The following is a 26,043-nucleotide window of genomic DNA, read 5'->3' as shown; positions in this document are numbered from 1 at the left end:
AAAACCTACCCCAAGCAGAAACCGTGGATAGATGGGAGCATTTGCGCCAAACTGAAAGCGCAAACCACTGCATTTAACCAGTGAAAGAAGACTGGGAATATGGTTGAATATAAACAGTGTAGTTATTCTCTCCGCAAAGCAATCGAGTAGGCTAAACGTCAGTATAGGGACAAAGTTGAGTCCCAGTTGAACGGCTCAGACACGAGACGTATGTGGCCGGTCTACAGACAATCACTGAACATAAAAGGAAAACCAGCCATGTGGCTGAACACCTTCTCCACTCCCTTTGAGGATAATACACTGTCACTGACGCAGCCCGCTGACAAGGACTGTGGGCTCTCCTTCTCCATGGCCGACGTGGGAAAGACATTTAAGTGTGTTAACCCTCGCAAGGCTGCCGGCCCCGATGGTATCCCTAGGCGCGTCCTCAGAGCATGCGCAGACCACCTGGCTGGGGTGTTCACAGATATATTCAATCTCTCCCTATCCCCAGTCTGTTGTCCCCACATGCTTCAAGATGGCCACCATTGTCCCTGTACCTAAGAAAGCAAAGGTAATTGAACTAAATGACTATCGCCCCATAGCACTCACCTCTGTCATCATGAAGTGATTTGAGAGACTAGTCAAGGATCATATCACTTCCACCTTACCTGACACCCTAGACCCACTTCAATTTGCTTACTGCCCCAATAGATCCACAGATGATGCAATCGCCACCACACTGCACACTGCTCTGTCTGATCTGGCCAGAGATGTAAGAATTCTGTTCATTGACTATAGCTCAGCATTCAACACCATAGTACCCTCCAAGCACATCATTAAGCTCGAGGCCCTGGGTCTGAACCCCGCCCTGTGCAACTGGGTCCTGGACTTCCTGATGGATCGCCACGAAGTGGTGAAGGTAGGAAACAACACCTAATCTTCGCTAATCCTCAACACTGGGGGCCCACTAGGGTTCGTGCTCAGCCCCCTCCTGTACTCCAAGTTCACCCATGACTGCGTGGCCAAGCATGCCTCCAACTCAATCATCAAGTTTGCAGACGACACAACAGTAGTAGGCTCGATTACCCACAATGATGAGACAGCCTACAGGGAGGAGGTGAGGGCTCTGGGAGTGTGGTTCCAGGAAAATAACCTCCCACTCAACGTCAACAAAACTAATGAGATGATCATGGACTTCAGGAAACAGCAGAGGGAGCACCCCCCTATCCACATCAATGGAAGAGTAGTGGAGAAGGTGGAAAGCTGCAAGTTCCTTGACGTACACATCACTGACAAACTGAACAGACAGTGTGGTGAAGAAGGTGCAACAGCGCTTCTTCATCCTCAGGAAGGCTAATAAAATGCAAATTAATTAATAAAAAATCATACAATGTGATTTTCTGGATTTTAGTTTTAGATTCCGTCTCTCACAGTTGAAGTGTACCTATGATAACAATTACAGACCTCTACATGTTTTGTAAGTAGGAAAACCTGCAAAATCGGCAGTGTATCAAATACTTGTTCTCCCCACTGTATATACTGTACTCTATACTATGCCACTGTGTCTCAGTCTAATGCCACCCTGACATACATACAGTTGAATTCGGAAGTTTACATACACTTAGGTTGGAGTCATTAAAACAGATTTTTAAACCACTCCACAAATGTATTGTTTAACAAACTATAGTTTTGGCAAATTGGTTGGGACATCTACTTTATGCATGGCACAAGCAATTTTTCCAACAATTGTTTACAGACAGATTATTTCACTTACAATTCACTTTATCACAATTCCAGTGGATCAGAAGTTTACATATACTAACTTGACTGTGCCTTTAAACAGCTTGGAAAATTCCAGAAAGTTGGCTTTAGAAGCTTTTGATAGGCTAATTGACATTATTTGAGTCAATTGGAGGTGTACCTGTGGATGTATTTCAAGGCCTGCCTTCAAAATCAGTGCCTCTTTGCTTGACGTCATGGGAAAATCAAAAGAAATCAGCCAAGACCTCAGAAAACAATTATAGACCTCCACATGTCTGGTTCATCCTTGGGAGCAATTTCCAAACACCTGAAGGTACCATGATCATCTGTCCAAACAATAATACGCTAGTATAAACACCATGGAACCACGAAGGCATCATACAGCTCAGGAAGGAGACGGGTTCTGTCTCCTAGAGATTAACGTACTTTGGTTGCAAAAATGTGAAAATCAAACCCAGAACAACAGCATAGGACCTTGTGAAGATGATGAAGGAAATCGGTACAAAAGTATCTATATCCACAGTAAAACGAGTCCCATGACCTGAAAGGCCGCTCATCAAGGAAGAAACCACTGCTCCAATACCGCCATAAAAAAGCCAGAGTACGGGTTGCAACTTGCAACCTCTGGTCCTCTGGTCTGATGAAAAAAAAATAGAACTGTTTGGCTATAATGACCATCGTTATGTTTGGAGGAAAGGGGTAGGCTTGCAAGCCGAAGAACACCATCCGTGGCTTAATCTAAACACAAACATTACTAATACCTGAACAACAACAAACCAACCCCATTTCCATCTTTCCGCGTCTCCTCCTTTGCCTATGCCCTCTCTCCACAGAGCTCTGTTATTGCTTTTAAATAGCACAGGGGTGGCAGCATCATGTTTTGGGGGTGCTTTGCTGCAGGAGGGACTGGTGCATTTCACAAAATAGATGGCGTCATGAGGAAGAAAAATGATGTGGATATATAGAAGCAACATCTCAAGACATCAGTCAGGAATCTTAAGCTTGGTCACAAATGGGTCTTCCAAATGGACATTGACCCCAAGCATACTTCCATAGTTGTGGCAAAATGGCTTAAGGACAAGAAAGTCAAGGTATTGGAGTGGCCATCACAAAGCCCTGACCTCAATCCTGGGCAGAACTGAAAAGCGTCTCCGAGCAAGGAGGCCTATAAACCTGACTCAGTTACACCAGCTCTGTCAGGAGGAATGGGACAAAATTCAAACAATTCATTGTGGGAAGCTTGTGGAAGGCTACCAAAACTTTTGACCCAAGTTAAACAATTTAAAGGCAATGCTACCAAATACTAATTGAGTGTATGTAAACTTCTGACCCACTGGGAATGTGATAAAAGAAATAAAAGCTGAAATAGATCAGTCTCCGTACTATTATTCTGACATTTCACATTCTTAAAATAAAGAGGTGATCCTAACTGACCTAAAACAGGGAATGTTTACTTTGATTAAATGTCAGGAATTGTGAAAAATTTCTACTGTATATTCTTCATCTATTCCTTACTTAGATGTATGTGTATTTTGGGTATATGTTGTGAAACTGTTATATATTACTTGTTAGATATTACTCCACTGTCGGAGCTAGAAGCACAAGTATTTCCCTAAACCTGCAATAACATCTGCTAAAAACGTGTATCTGACCAATAAAATCCGATTTGATTTGATCTCCGTTGTGTTTGAGGTTAAGATTTTGGGAGTGTAAGCTGATTGATCCAAGACATGTGGCTTCCCGGAATTGGATGAAGTTGTTCCCAGACACTGGGCTGTTGTAATTTGTGTACTTAATCACCAAAAAAAATGGTTACATTTAGGAATAGGGGAGCTGATCTGAGAGCTGTAGCCTAATGCAACATCTACCCATCTTGCACTCTTATGGCAGGACAATGTGACTAGGAAGACCATGTTTGGACCTACTCCACAGAAGATATCATGAAGCTATTTTACAACATCCCTAGCCTGATCTAAACACAAACTTTACTGGCATTATTAATACCTTAAAAACAACAAAACAACCCCATTTCCATCTTTCAGACAGCTCCGTTAGTACTTTTTAAATAGGACGTTATAAGGCTTGCTTTTCGTTTCTGTTCATCAGGAGGATTAATCCCTCTCTTAGCCAACAATGCAGTCTGAAACACACACACACGCGCGCGCGCGCGCGCGAGCACAAATAACGCAGGCCAGTCTGAGTCAGCATTCCCCCTCATTCATAATGCACAGAATGACACTTAACCAGGCATCGCTCTGTATATATACAGGATATTAATTAAAGCCTGTTTGCTATAGCAGTTGTGGCAGGTAGCCTAGTGGTTAGAGTGTTGCGCCAGTAATCAAAAGGTTGCTAGTTTGAATCTCTGAGCCGATAAGGTGAAAATACTGTTGATGTACCCTATGCATGGCACTTAACCCTAATTGCTCCAGGTTCTCTGTCAATATATGTCTAATCACATGACCCCACTCTCTGAGGAAGTCTGACTGGAATATGTAAAAAAACACATTTCCATTTCAAATCACACACTTCTACAAGTGGACAAACGTAAACACCCCATATTTGACCTTTTGAAAATAATCCTGCAGCAAAAGGAAATGTGGATTATAATGAATGGACATTTTCTAAGGGTTGATGAAAGTGGAAATTACAAACCTCAGAAGCTTTTTTAAACATCAAATGCACTAAGTTTTCCATTTTCTTGCATTCCAGGAAAGTTAGCCTGCAACAGGGTGATCAAATTAAGATCCTACATTTGTACACATACTGATTAGCGATCTCATATTGGTCAGAATTGCGATATTGCTTTGTTCTTTTTCCTCTCGCTATCGACATAATTAGCCAAACCGCTATAGAGCACTAAAAATAATGGTTGGTTTAGATGCTAAAGAGAGCTAGCGCTAACAAGAGTGATTAGTTGGAGAGGCTACAGGTGTAGGATCTTAATTTGATCACTCTATTGAAATGTAAAACTTCTGGTGTATTTGAGGTTCCACTTTGACATTTCAGACTTGATATTCACTGACAAAAAATATATTAACCCCTACAAAAATGTTCATTAATTATAATCACCATAATAATGCACATTTCCTGTTGCTGCGGGATAAGTTTCCTGCCATAGCAAACTGGCTCAAATGAAGGTCCTACATCAGTAAGAGCTAATGCTAACAAGAGTGGGTCTTTAAAGTTTAGTGGCCATAACAATACACAGCTAATCAAGACCTCCCATTACAGGTTTAACTGTGACCCTAAAACTGTAATAAATGGATGTCCCAGTTGCCCCCTATATTAGTGGTTTATCTGATTGTGTGCCCTTCTCTTGCCTGTATGATATCCATGGCTCTGCATATAGCGGAGGCAGTGTAATTAACTACGTTTGTGTGATGACTAACTTTAGCTCAGTGAGCTAAATGGGCCTTACATTACACAGAGACGCGGGTTTGAGAGACCCAGGTTCAAACAAGGATGGCCACATATAGACAGAAACGAATCTCGAATCTAGCCAAGAAAAACTAGAACCAAGAAATGTAATATATATCTACATAGATAAAGGAAAGAATCCTAGCTTAGATCCCAGATGTAGGATTTAAATTTGATCACCATGTTGTGGGAGAACTTTCCTGGAAATGTAAAACTTGTAGTGTATGAGTTTTTATTTTTTTATTTAACCTTTATTTAACTAGGCAAGTCAATTAAGAACACATTCTTATTTACAATGGCGGCCTACCAAGAGGCAAAAGGCCTCTTTTGAGGATGGGGGCTGGGAGAAAAAATAAAATGTAGAACAAAAAAACACACATTACGACAAGAGAGACACCACAACACTACATAAAGAGAGACCTAATGCAACAACACAGCATGGTAGCAACACAACATGACAACACAGCATGGTAGCAACACAACATGACAACACAGCATGGTAGCAACACAACATGACAACACAGCATGGTAGCAACACAACATGACAACACAAGATAGTAGCAACACAACATGACAACACAGCATGGTAGCAACACAACATGACAACACAAGATAGTAGCAACACAACATGAAAACAACATAACATGGCAGCAACACAACATGGTAGCAGCACAAACATGCTACATTGTTAGGCACAGACAATGGCACAAAGGACAAGAAGGTAGAGACAACAATACATCACGCGAAGCAGCCACAACTGTCAGTAAGAGTGTCCATGATTGAGTATTTAAATACAGAGATGGAGATAAAACTGTCCAGTTTCAGTGTTTTTTGCAGCTCGTTCCAGTCGTTAGCTGCAGCAAACTGAAAAGAGGAGCGAGCCAGGGATGTGTGTGCTTTAGGGACCTTTAACATTACGTGACCGGCAGAATGAGTGTAGTATGTGGAGGATGAGGGCTGTAGTAGGTATCTTAGATAGGGGGGAGAGTGAGGCCTAAGAGGGTTTTGTAAATACGCATCAAGCAGTGGGTCTTGCGCCGGGTATACAGTAGGGCTGTAACGGTACACATATTTGTACTGAACCTCGGTTCGGTCCTCACTGTGAACCCGAATGAACACATAAAAAAATATTCAAAACATTACAAACTGCTATGCCTACGCTGAGTTGCCACGTGAGAAAATCTGAGCTGAAAAAACAACTACAACTACATTGTAATCAAAATTCTAATATTAACTGCCGAATTTCAAACTATCCTTTTGAGAGGTTGAGCTGGGAACGCTGTAGATGGCGAGTGGTGGGATCGATAAACCAGAATTGGAGGATCATTATCGTTTAAATCTCCATTTTGGGAACATCTTGGCTTCACAGTCAATTACAACAGTGATGGACAGAGAGTTGTGGATAAAAATGTTATAGTATGTTCTCTACTGCTCAATGAGAATAGCCTATGCAGAGTGGCACGTGTAGCTTGTTGTTGTTCTCGGCCAATCACAAGTCATCAAAGCCCCAGTACAGACATACAGCGTGCGGCAAAGCAAATTAAGAGCCGATCTAATCAATGGAATATTGAATGAAAAATAATGGAATTAAAAGATAAATGAGAAGTATATGCTACAACGAACAAGAGCCAACAGGTAGTCTGCTATTTAATCGTCTGAATATAGATGTTGTTATTTGAAACTGTAAGACAGGAAGAAAGCCATGCAGACTCAATCAGCCTAGCTAGTTGGCAAGCTAACGTAGCTAGCTACCTTAGCCAACTAGCGTTCTCGGTTTGATGCAGTCAAGACAAGTACTACGTAATCAAATTGGATGATACATAACCTAGCTTATGACAAGCTAGGAGTTAGTATACTAGCGCAAGTGGGCTTGGTTGGTTGCTGCCTCTCCCTCCCTACTCCTTGCTCCGCTTCACTCGCTCACAGTACACACATCGCAAGGCCCCTAAGCCTGCTCTCCCTCACGTTGTATCAGCTCTGGTTAATGAAGTAGCTTACAAATTGACTTTTCTGCTGCTTCCCTCACTCGGATTCGACCACGACTATATGGAACTGATCGTCCTAGGGTCTGTTGGGAACGGGTCTCGATATTGATATATGTTTGTTCGGTTGTTAAAGCCCCAGGTCCATCTCAGAACTGCTCCAACAACAGACAATGCCAGGAACATTGTGTCACAAATGGCACCCTATTTCCTATATAGTGCACTACTTTTGACCATGTCTATGTAACAGTATTGCTTCTGTCCGCTCCTCCCCCAACCTAGGCTTGAACCAGGGACTCTCTGCAGACCGACAACAGTCATCCTGAAGCATCGTTACCTATCGCTCCACAAAAGCCACGGCTACTTCAAGGTCTCAGCGCAAGTGACATCACCAATTGAACTGGCATTTGCGCTTGCATCTCTGTGCATGTGTGTGTGTTTGTGTGTGTGTGTATCTACCTGTGTGTGCCTCTGTCCCTCTGTCTACCTGTGTGTGCCTGTATCCCTGTGTCCCTGTGTCTGCCTGTGTGGGCCTGTGTGGTGCTTTCACGGCACCACACAGGCACAGTACCCAGAGCACTGATTGATCTACCTCGGCCTGATTGCACTATAGCTCACAAAAAAACACTCCTCATCCCTACCAAAAAACACCTTCGTTCTCCGCTCCAGATCATCCCATCATAAGCAGCTACACTGGGAAACGAGCAAGCAGAAAAAAATGAGAGAGAGAGAGAGAGAGAGAGAGAGAGAGAGAGAGAGAGAGAGACATTGATGTTGTGGGTAACGGTCTTATAAGACTAGGGATGCTCAAGCAGAGTGAGAGTAAGTGAGAGAGATAGATTGGGGGGAGGGAGATTGGAAGGGAGGGAGGGATGAAGCCATCGATGTCGTGGGTAACTGTTGTATCAGACCAGGGATGCTCAAGAAGATTACATACTGAGCCATAGACCAGACAGGTGATAGAGGGAGAGAGAGAGCTACAGACTATGGCAGATAAAGGGTTGTGCGTGTATGTGGGCAAAACCTGCTCTTCGATTTACTCAATACTCATTTAGAGAGATTTAGTCCTGCTTTGAGGGATTCTCATTAACCACACACAGACAGCAGGTGCTCCTAAAGATCTGAGAGTTTGGCCATGAAAGTAATCACTGGTTTTCTCTAAAGAGGGAGTGCATTTATTTAAATTTAAGTAATTTAGCGGAAGCTCTTATGCAGAGATACTGACAGGAGCAATTATGCTTAAGTGCCTTGTTCATAGGCAAAAATAAATGTTTTCACCTAATCGGCATTTCGAACCAGCAATCTTTTGGTTACTGGCCCAACACTCTTAATCACTAGTCTACCTGCCACGCCATTCACGGCAATCCTTAATGAGAGTAAACATTCTAATGATTTCAAGGTTTGCCCGTCTGAGAAAATCCACCCTGTTAACTGTAATGATTGTTCCACACATAAAAACCTGCTATAGATGTAACCCATGTTAGTAAGTAGGAGTTTACTATACATTTCAGATTTAAAGATCATTCCACGAAATGCTCTTAGAATTAGAAGTGTACATCCGTAGATAGTGTCCGTACATGCATAGTATACATATAAAGTATTTGCATTTACTGAAAAAAAGGCTATTCCTACCTGACAGTAAGCCTACAATACCTTTAAACCACTACACAATATCGTGCAGCGATTTCCCAGGATACAGTAAGAATCTGCATCATCACAGATCTAATTAAATAAAGTGGCCGGGTGCTGTGAAATTGTTTTACAGGACAAGCCCGTTTAACATAGCATCATTTAATAAATGAGGCTGACCCCCAAAGGGGATATTCATTATGTAGTGAAATTAAAGGGATGGTTCTCCTCAATGTAAATGTTTGCCAGAGATTTTTACACATCAAAACAATCTTAGGCAGTCACTGTTACTACTATTATTACTTTGATAGCACTTTGAAATCACTATCAAATATAAATCCATGTCTTATGTAAATCAGACTACATGCATTCTGGGAAATCTGCAGGCCTCAATCCCAGATGAATGGGAAACATTAGATTCAGAATCCAACTATCCCTTTAAGGTACAAACACATTGCACTTTGTGGTGAATTATCCCTTTAATCAAGGTGTGGGGTTGAAATTACATGAAGCACACCATTACAAATCTTCGGAATGCCTAGATTTAGGATGTGGGGCTAAATTGGGTTCCGGGAAAACCTGCTGACTACGTTGAGATGGAGTCAGAGATTGGGAAACACTGATACAGGGATCGCTCAGGGAATGGAAAAGCTATCAGGGCAAAGGAGCCATAAAACCACCACACTTTAATGTAACACATACTGTATCCCCTGAATCAAAGTCTATTACAATTTGTGACCAACCACCTCGACTCGGTTTTATGTAGCAACATGTTAAACGGTGTTTATTACACTGGATAAAAGTAGAGAATGAGAGCTAGAAAATGGCATGTCATACACCACAGTTGAGGAACAATGGGAAAGTAATTCTGCTTTGAAAGTTGCATAGTTGCATAGTAGCAATATCAAAAATAGAAAGTGTCCAGCTACCAATATTGTATATATTTTTTAGCATTATTAGATGATGCATACACAAACACACTTGTCTAAATTGATGGGTCATGTGAAATAAATGCTATAAGCACCCCCCAGCCACACCTAGCTAATTAAATCAACACATGTTCATCAAATATTATAGCTGGCCGTAATCACACCCAGACAGACCTGGCTAACTTGATGGGTCATGTAATCATCTTGTCAAGTGGAGCCATTTTTTTTTTGACAATGAACCATAATGAACCATAAGCTCAACCCATACAGTACAAACAGATTGTCATAGCTAGCCACCATGCATGAAATACTGTAGTATGAATCTAGAGGTAGATAAAGCGAAACAACTAGGTTCAATGTTAGCTAGCTGACAAAAATGAGGCTACAACTAGCAATGCAAATGTATTTTTGAGATACAAATAATATTACTATACAGATCATACGCGTAACGTTAGCTAGCAAGCCAGCCAGCTAATGTTCCCCAACTAGCTAACAGTACACTTTAATTAACTTGCAATGAAAACAACTTTCTAACAAAATTAGAAACGTATAATATCTGAAAATGCCGGTAGACTCTTACTCGTGGATAAATGCATTACGGCAGACTGGAAGTACTTTCACTAAGTAAGATGTCCGGCTGTGTCATTTCCGTTTTGTTTGTAGCTACAGCTTGTTTGGCCTGTTGTGTCAAGTCACTCCGGTTCACACTGACCGTGTGCAGAATGTCATCCATCACAGCTTCTTCTCACTGATTTTCACCGATAGCGCCTGCTAAATTCAGGGCAGCAATGTTGTTGAGAGACGAAGCAACACTTTTGCAGTTCTCCATAGCTAACATTATATCTTTCAAAGAGCTGTGGTAGCAAAGATTATCTGCTCATACTGAGTAGCTCATATTATAGACAGAAGCGCGCTACATGGCAGACCAATCCGAACTCATCTTTCGGCATGTCCAGCCCAGCCATTACCTCAGCCAATCATGGCTAGTGGGAAGGTACCTGTCTTTTCCTGTGGCTAAACCAACTAGGCTCACAATTGAAACATTTATTTGTATTTACAGATGGCATACAAGTTTGTTATTAAGGCACATGAAAGTTCACATGATCCAGAAGGCCATTCTGTCAAAAAATACATTTTTATAAAATAATTAAAATGCCTCTCCTGTGAAGTAGTGACGTGCGACATATGCCTAGCTTCCTGAAACGGGTTACATTTAACATTTGAGCCTAATGTGCCTACTATGAACATGAATAGCGTAGTCATAAAATGATGTAACAGTTAGTCCATGCTCTTAAACTTTATGTTCAATTTAAAGATCATGAAAGAACATCTGCTGGTAAGACGAGGGGTGGGGGTGTGTGTCTTTGTGTCAATAACAGCTGGTGCGCGATGTCTAATATTGAAGAAGTCTCGAGGTATTGCTCGCTTGAGGTAAAGTACCTTATGATAAGCTGTCCACCACACTATCTACCAAGAGAGTTCTCATCTGTATTATTTGTAGCCGTCTATTTACCACTACAAAGCGAAGCTGGCACTAAAAACGCTCTCAACCAACTCTGTAAGGCCATAAACAAAGAAGAAAATGCTCACCCAGAAGCGGCAGTCCTAGTGGCCAGGGACGTTAATGCAGGCAAACTTAAATCAGTTTTACCAACTTTTTACAGCATGTCACATGTGCAACCAGGAAAATAAATCCTAAACCACCTTTCCTCCACACACAGAGATGCATACAAAGCTCTCCCCCGCCCTCCATTTGGCAAATCTGACCACAATTCTATCCTCCTGATTCCTGCTTACAAGCAAAAACTCAAGCAGGAAGTACCAGTGACTCGTTCAATACGGAAGTGGTCAGATGACACGGATGCTACACTACAGGACTGTTCTGTTTTTTCATCCAATGGTATTGAGAAACCTCAGTCATCAGCTTCATCACTAAGTGCACTGATGACGTCGTCCCCACAGTGACTGTACGTACATATCCCAACCAGAAGCCATGGATTACAGGCAACATCCGCATCGGAGAAAAAAGGGGCCTAGCCCTAAGAAGTTAATTAAGGGCTTGTAAGTAAGCATTTCACGGTAAAGTCTTCACTTCTTGTATTTGGTGCATGTGGCAAATAAAGTTTGATTTGATCTGATTTATAGCCAAATACTGTCAGGTCAATGACAGCAAATATCTCATAGGTTTAAAACTCTACTGTATGCCGAATACATTAACACAGAGGATATCAACATGTGAACTGGATGTCAGCTAAATGCACCATACCAAGCTATTTCTTCAACATTAACCTATTTACAATACATATCAACAAGCTATTCCTTTAACATGAATCTAATACAACACACATTAAGCAGTATTACTGCAGATCCATGTCTGTGTTTTAAATGCCAACCTTTTAATTTGGCTTTTTATTTAACTAGGGAAGTCAGTTAAGAACAAATTATTATTTACAATGACGGCCTACCCCGGCCAAACACCCCCCTAATGACGTTGGGCCAATTGTGTGCTGCCCTATGGGACTCCCAATCACGGACGGATGTGATACAGCCTAGAATCGAACCAGGGTATGTAGTGACACCTCTAGCACTGAAATGCAGTGCTTTAGACCGCTGCGCCACTCCCTATATAGTGTACAATTTTGACTAGGGCCCATAGGGCTACGGTCCAGAATAAGGCACTATATAGGGAATAGGGTGGCATGTCGTACGGATGGGAATGGCCAGGAACCTTAATATACGATAGTATCACAATACTTAGGTGCCGATATGATATGTAGTGCGATTCTCATGATTCTGTACGTATATTGACTTGATTATGAGATTTTGTTGTGATTCAATGTCCAGACATATTGCTCACCAAATGTCTGCTGCAGAGGGAGGCATGACAAAACCAGTTTTGATAAGTCATGGAAATAAAGTGCTGAATACGAATTGGATATCTATTTAAAAAGAAGATGGAAAACAAGCTATGAAGAAAAAACTCTGGCGTTTCGGTGAAGGTACAGCCAGCTAGCGCAAACATAATGTTGCAATGTTGTCAAAACGATACAATACGATATCTTGTCCAAAATAATATCCTCATATGTAACTGTATCCATTTCTGCTCCCATCACTAGCATTTAAGAGACAAATACAAGTCTGAATCCTAATAGAAACCATTTTGGCTTTACCCTTGAGCATGCAGAGCCAGGCTCAGATCACATGTGGAAAAAACAGGTAGCTGTAAAAAAGTTAGCCCAGGAAATGATCTTGGTTGAGGGCATCTACTAAGCACACACACTGTAATGTGACGTGATTTAATGTGGCGGCGGCAGTGTGTGTGTGTGAGTGTGTGTGTGTGTTTGTGTGAGTATGTGTTTGCCTCCCATAGTGTATCCTGCTGTCACAGCTGAAAAGGGGATAGCGGTGGTGTGTGTGACTGCAAGTCTCAGGTGTAATGCTAATTATTTTCTCTAAATTTTTACCCCTTTTTCATGGTGTCCAATTGTCAGTAGCTACTATCTTGTCTCATCGCTACAACTCCCGTACGGGCTCGGGAGAGACGAAGGTTGAAAGTAATGCGTCCTCAGATACACAACCCAACCAAGCCACACTGCGCATCCAACCCGGAAGCCAGCCGCACCAATGTGTCAGAGTGCACCTGGCAAACTTGCGTGTGCAATGAGACAAGGATATCCCTACCAGCCAAGCCCTCCCTAACCCGGACGACGCTAGAGGATCGCCCCACGGACCTTCTTCGGTTACAACAGAGCCTGGGCGCGAACCCAGAGTCTCTGGTGGCACTCCAGTACAGCACCCTTAACCACTGCGCCACCCGGGAGGCCGGTGTAATTCTAAATCACAAGGACAAAATGGATCCAGAAGGCGTTAAGGCCCCTTCTACTCCTCTAGATCAGACTGGTGTTGAGGCCCCTTCTACTCCTCTAGATCACTGTTGTTAATAAGGCCCCTTCGACTTCTCTAGATCAGACTGGTGTTAAGACCCCTTCTACTCCTCTAGATCAGACTGGTGTTAAGACCCCTTCTATTCCTCTAGATCAGACTGGTTATAAGGCTCCTTCTACTCCTCTAGATCAGACTGGTGTTAAGACCCCTTCTATTCCTCTAGATCAGACTGGTGTTAAGGCCCCTTCTACTCCTCTAGATCAGACTGGTGTTAAGGCCCCTTCTACTCCTCTAGATCAGACTGGTGTTAAGGCCCCTTCTAGGATGGATGGATGGTTCACAGGATGGATGGATAGATGATGGATGGATGTATGGATGGATAGAGGGAGTGAGGCATGGATGGAGGGAGGGAGGCAGGGAGGGATGGATGGAGTGATAGAGGGAGTGATAGAGTGATGGATGGCTAGATGAATGGATGGATAGAGGGATAGAGGAATGGATGGATTAATGGGTGGATCGATGTAGGGATTGATGGCTGGCAGGATAGATGGAGGGAAGGCAATATGACTCTTGAAACAATATGACTTCTGTGACAACTGCTGAGTGGACCATGATCAGCAACAACACGGGAGCAATAACAAAGCAACCAGACACAAAGAGACAGACACACACTTTAAGCCGCTGTGTGACTGTGTGTGTGTGTATGTGTACTTCACCACGAGACTATAGATGTAACGGATGATCAATACCTCATATAAATCAACATAAAGAACACATAAACACACACTCACCCCCCCCCCCCCCCCACACACACACACACACCCCCCCCACACACACACACACACAGAGAGACACACTGCCCCACACACACATTTTGAGCCGGTATCCCTCACTGATCAGAAGACTAGTATCAAAGTCACTCACGTCAGGTTATTCAATGGGACCCAATGGGAGGTATGATACATTTCCATTCTATTTTACATAAAACAATTAAATCTCCAGGGTTTTCTCGACATCTTTATGGTTCTAACACTGGCTTGTCCCTCTGTCTATGCAGAACACACTCGCGGGGGGCGGTGACAACCCAAACTCAATGAAATAAAAGCCCAATAAACTGTAATTCATGTTGCTATAAAGTCAGCATGGGCTATATTTCATAGCATGTGTGTGTGTATGTGTGTGTGTGTGTGTGTGTGTGTGTGTACGTGTCCATGCTTGCATAAGTCAGTGCGTGCATGTGTGTGCGCGGTCCAGACAGAGAGAGGAGCAGCAGTATTTCATAAGGCGCTCAGTGACCTCTAACCCCTAGTTTAATTACAGAGTTGGCCCTGCCACAGCCTCATTTCATCAGCCTGTCTAATGATCCACATGTGGCAGGAGGGGGGAAGATTATGACACAGCCCTGGTCACAATGCTGGGCAGTCAATTAAACAACACATCTACGAACTGCAGGGAGAGACACCTGCCTGATGCCGTAAGAACTCTCTCTCTATCTCTCTCTCTCTCCCTCTCTCTTTCTCTCTCTCCCCCTCTCTCTCTCTCTCTCTCTCTATCTCTCTCTCTATAACTCTCTCTATAACTTATTCAATGGGACCCAATGGGAAAGCAACCAGACACAAAGAGACAGACACACACTTTAAGCCGCTGTGTGACTGTGTGTGTGTATGTGTCTCTCTATAACTCTCTCTCTCTGTATCTCTCTCTCTCCCCCTCTCTCTCTCTCTCTCTCTCTCTCTCTCTCTCTCTCTCTCTCCCCCTCTCTCTCTCTCTCTCCCCTCTCTCTCTCTCTCTCTCTCTCTCTCTCTCTCTCTCTCTCTCTCTCTCCCCTCTCTTTCTCCCCCCTCTCTCTCTCTCTCTCTCTCTCCCCCTATCTCTCTCTCTCTCCCTCTCTCTCTCTCTCTCTCTCTCTCTCTCTCTCTCCCCCCCCATCTCTCTCGCTCTCTCTCTCTCTCTCTCCCCCTATCTCTCTCTCTCCCCTCTCTCTCTCTCTCTCTCTCTCCCCCTCTCTCTCTCTCATAATTCTAGCTGTCTTTGTCTAACCTTTATTTTCCATTGCTAAAGTTTCTCTTTTTTATTGTAAATTCACATTTCTTTACTACTTCTGTTTCTCTCCATACAGCCATCCCTCCCTCCCTCCCTCCCTCCCTCCCTCCCTCCCTCCCTCCCTCCCTCCCTCCCTCCCTCAATCCCTCCCTCCCTCCCTCCCCCCTCAATCCATCCATCCATCCCTCCCTCCCTCCCTCCCTCCCTCAATCCATCCATTCATTCCTCCCTCCCTCCCTCAATCCATCCATTCCTCCCTCCCTCCCTCTCTCAATCCATCCATCCCTCCCTCCCTCCCTCCCTCTCTCTATCTCTCCCTCTCTCTCCCCCTCACACATACACACACATTCCAACACAAATCCAAAATGTGCAGATTTAGCCTGGTGCGACATCTATGTCACTGTTTGTATTGAGGGTCCACAGTCTCCATGGAAACCTCGCTGGCACATGGACACACCTGCCAAGCCCAGACTCTACCCAGCATGCGTCAGGCCTCTGGCATTCCACCTTTCCACTTGATTTATGGCTACAACAGAGCAGTGACAGGACACTGGACATAATGCACACATACACCACATTATACTATAGATTGTACCATGGAAGGCAGGCAAACAAACACACACACACACACACACACACACAATGCACATAAAACACACACACACACACAATGCACATAAAACACACACACACACACACAAACAGATCCACACAAATAAATGCACACAGAGCACACACACACATACGAAACAACATGCACACATCCTGTGCATTCGGTAAGTATTCAGACCCCAAGACTTTTGACATTTTGTTACATTACAGCCTTATTCTGCTTTCCTTTATTTTTATTGATCAATCTACACACAATATCCCTTAATGACAAAGCACAAAAAGGTTTTTAGAAATGTTTGCAAATGTATTAAATAGAAAAAACTGATATACTATATTTACATAAGTATTCAGACCCTTTCATCAGTACTTTGTTGAAGCACCTTTGGCAGCGATTACAGCCTTGAGTCTTCTTGGGTATGATTCTACAAGCTTGGCACACCTGCATTTGGGGAGTTTCTCCCATTCTTCTCTGCAGATCCTCTCAAGCTGTGTCAGGTTGGATGGGGTGCGTTGCTGCACAGATATTTTCAGGTCTCTCCAGAGTTGTTCGATTGAGTACAATTCCGTGCTCTGGCCTGTTCACTCAAGGACATTTAGAGACTTGTCCCGAACCCACTCCTGCATTGTCTTGGCAGTGTGCTTAGGGTCATTGTCCTATTAGAAGGTGAACCTTCAACCCAGTCTGAGGTCCTGAGCGCTCTGGAGCAGGCTTTCATCAAAGATCTCTCTGTACTTTGCTCCGTTCATATTTCCCTCAACCCTGACTAGTCTCCCTCTGAAAAACATCCCCACAGCATGATGCTGTCACCACCATAAGGATGGTGTCAGGTTTCCTCCAGATGTGACTCTTGGCATTCAGTCCAAAGAGTTCAGTCTTGGTGTCATCAGACAAGAGAATCTTGTTTATCATGATTTGAGAGTCCTTTAGGTGCCTTTTGGCAAACTCAAAGCAGACTGTCGTGCCTTTTACAGAGGAGTGGCTTCCATCTGGCCACTCTACCATAAAGGCCTGATCGGTAGAGTGCTGCAGAGATGGATGTACTTCTGGAAAGTTCTCCCATCTCCAAAGAGGAACTCTGGAGATCTGTCAGAGTGACCATCGGGTACTTGGTCACCTCTTTGACCAAGGCCCTTCTCCCCCGATTGATCAGTTTGGCCGGGCGGCCGGCTCTAGGAAGAGTCTTGGTAGTTACAACTTTTTCCAATTAAGAATGATGGAGGCTACTGGGTTCATGGGTTCATGGTTCAGAATGCACTGTAAACACACACACACAAAGAAAACACACACACACACTTCAATGCTGCAGAAATGTTTTGGTACCCTTCCCTAGATCTGTGCTTAGACACAATCCTGTCTCGGAGCTCTACGGACAATTTATTCAACCTCATGGCTTGGTTTTGGCTCTGATATGTACTGTCAACCGTGGGATCCTATATAGACAGGGGTGTGCTTTTCCAAATCATGTCCAATCAATTGAATTTTCCACAGGTTGACTCCAATCGGGTTGTAGAAACATCTCAAGGATGATCAATAGAAACAGGATACACCTGAGCTCAATTTTGTGTCTCAAATCCAAGGGTCTGAATACTTACGCAAATCAGGTATTTCTGGTTTTCATTTTTGCGTCATCAATTTGGGTTATTTTGTGTAGATTGATGAGGAAAAAAATCATTTAAAATAACAAAACATGGAAAAGGTCAAGGGATCTGAATACTTTCCGAATGCACTGTAAACACACACACGCACGCACGCACGCACGCACGCACGCACGCACGCACACACACACACACACACACACACACACACACACACACACACACACACACACACACACACACACACACACACACACAACCATATATACTGTGCACTACCAAGTGCACTAGCCCTCTGCACTACCAAGTTGACATCACATGTGTAGATCTGAATCATAACATTGCCTGATAGATAACACTGCCTGATAGATAGATAGATAACACTGCCTGATAGATAGATATCAATGCCTGATAGATAGATATCAATGCCTGATAGATAGATATCATTGCCTGATAGATAGATAACACTGCCTGAATGTCATCACTGCTTGATAGATATCACACCGTGGAATGTTATTTGATAGAGCTTGTCTGGTCGGAGGCTCAGATTAAATGTCTTAGAGTCAAACCAAAAAGGAAATGAAGAGAGAGGAAGAGAAAGAGAGAGGGATGAAGAGTGAGAGAGTGCATTGTTTGTGTGCATTCAAGCCTTTGTGTGTGAGTGTGTCTCTCGCTCTCGCTCTCTCTCTCTCTCGGTGAGTGTGTGTGTGTGTGTGTGTGTGTGTGAAAGAAAAAGCCATCATGAAAACGGTGTCAGAAGCGTCTATCCTCGTTGGTCGTCTTTGCTACAGTACAAACCAGCTCTAACACACAGAATCAATACAATCTGGAATGTTTTACTCCGCTGCCTTCCCTGTGGGTTGGATATAATGAAAAATATGACATACCTTCTCTATCAAACACACGCACACAAACATGAACATGCAGGCATGCACAGGCCTGAGCGAAGACAGTGAGCATGCACACACACACATACAAACACAGCACAATCTGAGCTGGTGCCTTAAGGTTTCAAAGGATGACGACAGGAGTTGACGGCAATAAACTGGTCAGGGATTTCTGAATACTGGACACACACGTATGCACATAATCAGACGCACACACATCCATGGGTTAGGAACAGACCAACACACCACTGGGTTAGGAACAGACTAGCACACCACTGGGTTAGGAACAGACCAACACACCACTGGGTTAGGAACAGACTAGCACACCACTGGGTTAGGAACAGACCAACACACCACTGGGTTAGGAACAGACTAGCACACCACTGGGTTAGGAACAGACCAACACACCACTGGGTTAGGAACAGACCAACACACCACTGGGTTAGGAACAGACCAACACACCACTCGGTTAGGAACAGACCAACACACCACTGGGTTAGGAACAGACCAGCACACCACTGGGTTAGGAACAGACTAGCACACCATGTGATCAATATGAATCAGAAAGGTGCATTATCACAGCAATTCTGGGCAATTCATTTGTTTTGTTTATTTTTCCCCCTTATCTATTCCCAAGGAGGCCCATCTTTGAGTTCTTTGCCAAAAGGCTTAATTAATTGCAGAAGCAGGTCTGGGGCTCTAGTTGTGATTTTGCTAGCTTCACTCTGTCTTCACCCCCACCCAGGCCCAGTCATGCTTGAAGAGCGCCCAAAACCAAGATGGCACCCACAGCAAATATTGACAGAGTCACCCCGGGACGAGCCAAGTGAAATCCACCCCGGTGACAGAGGCATCTGTTGCTTTAAATGCAGCATGGCAACGGAGGGAGAGTCCTCTCCGCCATGGTTACGTAATGTAACACACAGCGAGACGAGCACATGCATACACAATCTCTATCTCTCTCTCTGTATGTATATATATATATATATATATATATATATATATATATATATATATATATATATATATATATATATATATACAGTTGAAGTCGGAAGTTTAGATACACCTTAGCCAAATACATTTAAACCCAGTTTTTCACAATTCCTGACATTTAATCAGAGTAAAAATTCACTGTCTAAGGTAAGTTAGGATCACCACTTTATTTTAAGAATGTGAAATGTCAGAATAATAGTAGAGAGAATGATTTATTTCAGCTTTTATTTATTTCATCACATTCCCAGTGGGTCAGAAGTTTACATACACTCAATTAGAATTTGGTAGCATTGGCTTTAAATTGTTTAAATTGGATCAAACGTTTCGGGTAGCCTTCCACAAGCTTCCCACAATTAGTTGGGTGATTTTTGGCCCATTCCACCTGACAGCAAGTGTAACTGAGTCAGTTTTGTAGGCCTCCTTGCTCCAACACGCTTTTTCAGTTCTGCCCAAAAATTGTCTATGGGATTGAGGTGAGGGCTTTGTGATGGCCACTCCAAAACCTTTACTTTGTGGTCCTTAAGCCATTTTGCCAAAACTTTGGAAGTATGCTTGGGGTAATTGTCCATTTGGAAGACCCATTTGCTACAAAGCTTTAACTTCCTGACTGATGTCTTGAGATGTTGCTTCAATATACCTGTATCCACATAATTTCCCTACCTCATGATGTCATCTATTTTGCGAAGTGCACCAGTTCCTCCTGCAGCAAAGTACCCCCAGAACATGATGCTGCCACCCCCGTGCTTCACGGTTGGGATGGTGTTCTTCAGCTAGCAAGCCTCCCCTTTCTCCTCCAAACATATCGATGGTCATTATGGCCAAACAGTTCTATTTTTGTTTCATCAGACCAGAGGACATTTCTCCAAAAAGTACGGTGTTTGTCCCCATTTGCAGTTGCAAACCGTAGTCTGGATTTTTTATGGTGGTTTTGGAGCAGTGGCTTCTTCCTTGCTGAGCAGCCTTTCAGGTTATGTCGATATAGGACTCGTTTTACTGTGGATATAGATATTTTTGTACCTGTTTTCTCCAACATCTTCACAAGGTCCTTTGCTGTTGTTCTGGTATTGATTTACACTTTTCACACCAAAGTAAATTGGTCTCTAGGAGACAGAACACGTCTCCTTCCTGAGCGGTATGACGGCTGCGTGGTCCCATGGTGTTTATACATACTTACTATTGTTTGTACAGATGAACGTGGTACCTTCAGGTGTTTGGAAATTACTCCCAAGGATGAACCAGCCTTGTGGAGCTCTACAATTGTTTTCTGAGGTCTTGGCGGATTTCTTTAGATTTTCCCATGATGTCAAGCAAAGAGGCACTGAGTTTTAAGGTACACCTTGAAATACATCCACAGGTACACCTCCAATTGACTCAAGTGATGTCAATTAGCCTATCAGAAGCTTCTAAAGCAATTGCATAATTTTCTGGAATTTTACGAGCTGTTTAAAGGCAAAGTCAACTTAGCGTATGTAAACTTCTGACCCATTGGAATTGTGATACCGTGAATTGTAAGTGACATAATCTGTCTGTAAACAATTGTTGGAAAAATTACTTGAGTCATGCACAAAGTAGATGCCCTAACCGACTTGCCAAAACTATAGTTTGTTAACAAGAAATGTGTGGAGTGATTGAAAAACGAGTTGTAATGACTCCAACCTAAGTGTATGTAAACTCCCGAACTTACGACTTCAACTGTGTATATGTATATATATAGTCTGTCTGTCCGTCCATCCATTTCAATCTCTATTGCACTGTTATGGTGATACAGTATTCACAGCTCTATGCTACCCTCTCTTTCTCTCTCTTTCTCCCCCTTCTCCCTCTCTGATTCCTCCTCCCTATCTCCCTCTCCCCCTCCTTCTCCCTCCCTTCTTCCCTTTCCATCTCTCTGTTTGAGGAAGTGGTAGTGCTGCTATACTGTAGTGTGTTCTGATGTGAGGGGATCTGACAGAGGAGCCTGTAGATGTGATTATGAGTCTGTTAAGCTTGTTGGTCAGTGTGTGTTGCTCAGTAGGACCCAGCCAGCCAACCAGATCACTCCTGACAGCCCTGTCAAGAAAGAATTTAAATATCAGCCTTAACACAGCAGAGAGAGAGAGCGCAGACACAAACACACACACACGTACACATACAGGTACACAAACCAGTACAACTACATATACACACACTCAAAGACACACATATACAGGCAAACACTTTTAAGGTTGGGATGGAGTATGGAGGGAGATGGAGAGGTTAAGGAGGGTGGGATGGAGTATGGAGGGAGATGGAGAGGTTAAGGAGGGTGGGTTGGAGTATGGAGGGAGATGGAGAGGTTAAGGAGGGTGGGTTGGAGTATGGAGGGAGATGGAGAGGTTAAGGAGGGTGGGGTGGAGTATGGAGGGAGATGGAGAGGTTAAGGAGGGTGGGATGGAGTATGGAGGGAGATGGAGAGGTTAAGGAGGGTGGGTTGGAGTATGGAGGGAGATGGAGAGGTTAAGGAGGGTGGGATGGAGTATGGAGGGAGATGGAGAGGTTAAGGAGGGTGGGTTGGAGTATGGAGGGAGATGGAGGAAAATAGGGATATATAGGTTAGATAGAGGGATGGAGAAAGAGAGAGATTTGGAGGAGCTAGGGAGAAGTGAATATGAGGATGATGAAACCATGGCTGGATAGAAGAGGACGTGTGGAGAGAGATTAAGATGAAGGCATAGAAGAGAGTACATGAGGAATGGAAAGATCCTGGCGAAAGATAGAGGAGGTAGGTGATGGTGGAACAATGGCCTGGCCAGGGTGCACTGATCCAGGGAAGACCAAGCTGTTGCCTGGCCCATGGTCCATATGCACACCCACACACACGCACACGCACACGCATACACACACTGAAAAACAGAGTGCTCACACACAGGAGGAGTGAAGGAAGGCCAACAACTTTATTCCCTGGACACCAAGGCATGCAAACAGTCCTTCAAACACTCATACCCCTCCAGGTTTTCACAGGCATGCACCACAGGCGTGTGAGTGTGCGAGAGAGAGAGAGAGAGAGAGAGAGAGAGAGAGAGAGAGAGAGAGAGAGAGAGAGAGAGAGAGAGAGAGAGGGGGGAGAGAAAGAAAGAGATAGAGTGACAGACAGAGACAGTGAGAGAGAGAGGAGAGAAAGACAGAGAGAGAATGAGTGAGTGAGTGAATGAGTGAGTGAGTGAGTGAGTGAGTGAGTGAGTGAGTGAGTGAGTGAGAGAGGGGAATAGAGAGAAAGAAGAGCGAGAGTGACAGAAAGAGAGAGAGAGGCTGAGAGAGCGAGAGAGAGAGACAGAGAGAGAGAGTGAGATAGAAAGAGAACAGGAGAGAGAGAGGGTGAGATGGAGAATCTGTGTATAGTGTGTAATGCTGAGATACTTTACATTAATTAATTTTACATCTGCCATACTATAATCGAAGTAATATCCTTAACAACTGTTCAGATTGTAATCCATGAATCAATGGTTGTGATTCTGAAACCCTCTCTCTCTCTCTCTCTCTCTCGCTCTCTCTCTCTCTCTATCTGATTGAGACGGTGCATCCATCATTAAGGTGAATCCATCTCATGCATCATTTTAACCAGATTGTCCTCTACCGTCAACACGTGGGTTAAACCAGAGCGCTCCACTTTCTCATGCTCCCATCACCTGCATCTCCATTAAGAGGGGCCACGGCACCACGAGCACCATTAGCACTGAGACCAGGGAGTGAGACGGGATACGTCTGAGGGGACCAACTGAAATGACAGTTACGTCACTGCAGGCTGAGCAGCACATGTCTCTCTTGGATCTAGGATCAGCTCAAAATCCCTAATTCTAACCATAAACAAAATAAAACAAAAATCTGACTTTAGATTTTTTTTTATCCAAGACAGTGGATATTATATTCACGTATGGCATGTCGTTTTGAATTGAATAAATTAGGTTGAGCCAAGTCTTGTGTTTACATTCTATTATTCAACGGATGTGATGAAAACCAATGGGAAATTGTGTTCAGGCAGAGCGCATGTGGAGGAACGCAAGACGAGGCACGCTCAACAGATGGCCGAGGGAGAGCGAGCGCTCCGAGGCTCCTCACGCGGCCACCGACGCGTCCCGTTTGTCAGCACCGTTCAGCGTCACGAGAGCCACCTGTTTGCGTTGGTAACGGCAAGCAACGCACCTGGGGACCTGCGCGAAGATACACTGTAAAACTTTTCCCTGTACATTTACAGCATTATACTGCTACCAGTGTTAACAACTTAATACTGTAATTTCACCTTTCAGCAGAGATGCTGTAATGTATTTTAAAGTACCATTTCTCTTACTGTAAAACATATTACAGCATCCCTGCTGAAAATGTACAGGTAATGTTTAAGAGTATTGAAAATAGTACTGTCAAATACTGTTTCTCTATGCTCCCATGGTAGAATTGCAGGAAATTAACATGAAAAATGACAATTCTCTCTCCACCTTCAAGAGGGGTGTCAATAAACATGTTTTGCCACGAGGTGGGGGCCCCCCCAACCAAATCTCGCATGTGCCAGAGCCCCACATTTTGGAGACCACTGGTCTAGTCTAGTCTACTGTGACGGATATTCATGAAATCATTCAGTCCAATAACGACCCCCCAATGGACCGGAGACATGACACTTCCCTCATTAGCATTCCACAAGAGAATGGACTCACTCAAACACACACATGTACGAGCGCGAGGGAGAGAAGACATACACACACAAACACACACACACACACACGCACACACACCAACAATAAAACATATTATTATTTTTAGATGGGAAATGTGTCTATTGAACACACATTGGTGTACATGCAGTGTGAAAAGACAACCCCTGAGTCGCGGAGGAGAAGGCTTGCTGTGATTCCCAACCCATCTCTAAAGCATGGAATAGGATCCCTTGCCTAGACCACTCAGGTTGACGAGAGCGAGTCTGTGTGCATTTCGACACTGCGCAAAGTTACATGTCTGACTGAATAGGTTGAGAGGCAAACGTCAATAGAACACCACTCGCACGAAAACCAGGATTAGTGAGGCCAGTACCACATGTCGTGTTAGGCCAAAGAAACATTATTTAATGTATTTGTGATTTTGCGTGACCGATTCACAGCACACAGGTCATGAGCTACATCCCCGCTTCTGACTGCAGATACACTTGCTGGATAAAAGGTCGCCTGCCAACTTTGGACCAATTCTACCATGCTACTGATTAACGTTAAAACAAGGTATTCAACACAAAATAAATAATTCACACAGAATCATTCAAACAGGATTTCTACCAGGGACACTTTCAAAAGCTTGTCCGTGTCAATATCTTAAAGCCTACGCATACAGCCAAGCTGTCATATACAGCATTGTGTTTACTAAACACACATTACACATGCGATATGGAATATTACCTGATCGATGTCAGCAGAGGTTATTCGATGTAACGGATATTTCCCGATCGGTTTCGTAGATGCAAATTAAGTTTTCCATCCATGGCACGTCTCAGTTGGGGAGAGAGAATATCATTCACATGAGCAGCGCAGCATCTTCTCTCCAAAAATCTTCACTACGAACTCTCCTCCAAAACCGATAAAAAAATAAGAAATTTTTGAAAGAAGGAAAAGACGACATAAATAATGAAACACCATAGGTAAAAACCAAAAATATACCAACGGAAAAAAATACACTAAAAAACACAATCCCAACGAATAAAAAGAGAGTAAAATGCCGTTGAAAAATGAGAGGTCCAGTTTTTTTTCACAAACTGTCGAAGTGCCGTTTGATAAATCCAAGCCGTATCTCCATGGTCTCATGTAAACACACTGTAGGCTATTCCAACCCGAGCAGAGAACGCGCTCACTAGCCGCAGCAGAACGGGATAACGCGTTTTTTTCTTCCTCTCGTGGTGCTCAAAATTCCGAGTCCTCCTCCGCTACCATAGCTCCTCTTCCGAAGCTTAAAACCACTCTGAAACACCTCCTCTCCTTATCTCTCCCACTGCCTCCTCTTCCGTTATTCGCTTTGGCTGAGTGTAAATGGGTATGTCTCTCGACTGTAGCTCTCGCCTGCACTGGCATCCGCGATATCCACAGGCAGCGGCTCACAGTCGGCATCTGGCTCCCCGCAGTCGCTTCAGCAGTGGAGGATGGAGATGCGCGGTCCCATCTCTCTCTCTCTTGTTAGCCGGGGACCCGGCAGGCGCGCACCCTGTTGCTGACGTCAGCTCGGCGCAAAGGTTCCAAATACAGCATATGAAAAAAGTTTCGTTACCATAGTGTACTACTCACGCATTGACAGGCAAAATAGCATACTATTTATATCAGCATCCCCTTTAAGTTT

At 43.7% G+C, this 26,043-nt stretch overlaps 1 protein-coding gene across 1 annotated transcript in view; it reads right to left on the bottom strand.

Moving 5' to 3' along the window:
- The window catches only part of LOC118946451 (adhesion G protein-coupled receptor B2-like), a 217,369-nt gene extending 191,555 nt beyond the window's left edge, over positions 1–25,814 (bottom strand). Inside the window, exon 1 of the mRNA XM_036970609.1 lies at positions 25,116–25,814. The gene's annotated coding sequence lies outside the window, so the exon portion shown is untranslated. The remainder of the gene's footprint in view (positions 1–25,115) is intronic.
- Between the last annotated feature and the right edge of the window lie 229 nt (positions 25,815–26,043).

This window comes from Oncorhynchus mykiss, chromosome 32, assembly GCF_013265735.2.
Source record: "Oncorhynchus mykiss isolate Arlee chromosome 32, USDA_OmykA_1.1, whole genome shotgun sequence".
Taxonomy (NCBI): domain Eukaryota; kingdom Metazoa; phylum Chordata; class Actinopteri; order Salmoniformes; family Salmonidae; genus Oncorhynchus; species Oncorhynchus mykiss.
The sequence above is the reverse complement of the archived record's forward strand: the minus strand, read 5'-3'. Positions and strand labels throughout refer to the sequence as shown.